Raw genomic sequence first — 1,659 nt, forward strand, 5'->3', positions numbered from 1 at the left:
AAGTGAAATTGAATTGAATTGAATTTTGTTTGAATCACAAAAGCATGTAAGAGCACGGTATATTTTGGGACTGTCATTATTTCTACCATTTGGTTGGTTTTAAATAAGGAAATAGTTCAAAACTGCAATTGATTCCACATTATTTTATAAGACTCTTTCATTCACTTGATTTTACTAAAGTTATTCTTTACCTAAGAATTAATGCATATGAGCTAAAATTTTCCAAGGAAATTTTCTTCAAAATCCTAATTTTATTTTCATCTACCTCAGAAAATTGACATTTATTATAAATTTGTATACTCCATTACATTAACAATAATATGTAGGTCTAAAATAGCATTAAAGAATTTGAACCACTTAGAAATTGATATCCCTCCACATTGAATAACCAATGGTATTGCAAGAATTAACACAGCTCTAATGTTCATTTAAATCCAGAGCTATAAGAACCATTTAGAGACAGTTTGTGATGAAAAGATATGAAAAAGAATAGGGAGAAAGCTGCTACTCCTTGTCAGCTGACCTCATAGGAGGTAAGTTTCCTTAGACCTATCCTGCAGGGAACCAAGAAGTCTTTCCACAGGTTGGCAAATGTCCTTGTGATTTCAGTTTCCTCATTGATTCAAAGATTCAGAAATACAAAGTAGAATTTAAATCAAAATCAAAATTTGTGCTTTAAAGGAATTTCAAATGATGAAATGTCATGCTAAAATGTGATGTACTGTATTATCTTTTAAAGATCTTTTTTACTCCTCATATTTTACTAGTGATTTCAAGTTGGCATATCCTTTAACCTCTAAAATGTCTATTTAAGTAAATAATTAGATTAAACTTAAGATTTTAAAAAGCAATAAAATAATAATAATAATAACTAAAAAATAACATAAAGTAGAAATTAAAATTATGAAGTTCAGTTCTTTTCTGCATTTTCCAGTTTAGGTGTCTTTGGAAAATATACTCATATTTCAATGGTCTGAAATTTATAGCTTTTAAAAAAGAAAGTGCATTCTACAATTATAGCTAATAAATTTGATGTACATTAAATATTACAGCTAGTGAGTAGATATTCATGTCACTTACTAGATATCGACATCAATAACAATTGGTTATAACAGAAAATCATATCAAATGATTTTTGGAAAGAAGCACAAGTTATTGATTCAACATACGTTCAAAAATAAAAATAAGTATAGTGTGCTTATGACAACAGATGTATATATAAAAAAAAGCAAGATGATTTTAGTTGACAATCTGTTCAATGATTCAGCAGTGTCATGTTGTTCCCCTCAAAATGTTTATATTATATAATTTTAGTCTCTTCTGAAAATACTGGTCTATAATCTTTAGCTGGTAGTCCCAAGCTTTCCTCCTTCTTTTCCTTCTTCTCCTTCTCACTCTTCTTTTAACTTTTTTTTCATTGAACTGTACCCACAGTATACAGTTCTCTGCCATATACAAATGGTGGGCTAATGACAGTTTTAAAATTTTGTTCTTTCTTTCATTAAGAGGTAAAATCTATTTCCCTTCCCTCTGAACCTGGATTCACCCTCTAACTTGCTTCGATCAAGAGAACGAAGCAAAAATGACATGGTCTAACTCGAGGGTGAGTCCCAGATCTGAAGATTCTGTTTTGGCACTCTTAAAACACTTTACCATAGA

Source organism: Canis lupus, chromosome 6, assembly GCF_003254725.2.
Source record: "Canis lupus dingo isolate Sandy chromosome 6, ASM325472v2, whole genome shotgun sequence".
Taxonomy (NCBI): Eukaryota; Metazoa; Chordata; class Mammalia; order Carnivora; family Canidae; genus Canis; species Canis lupus.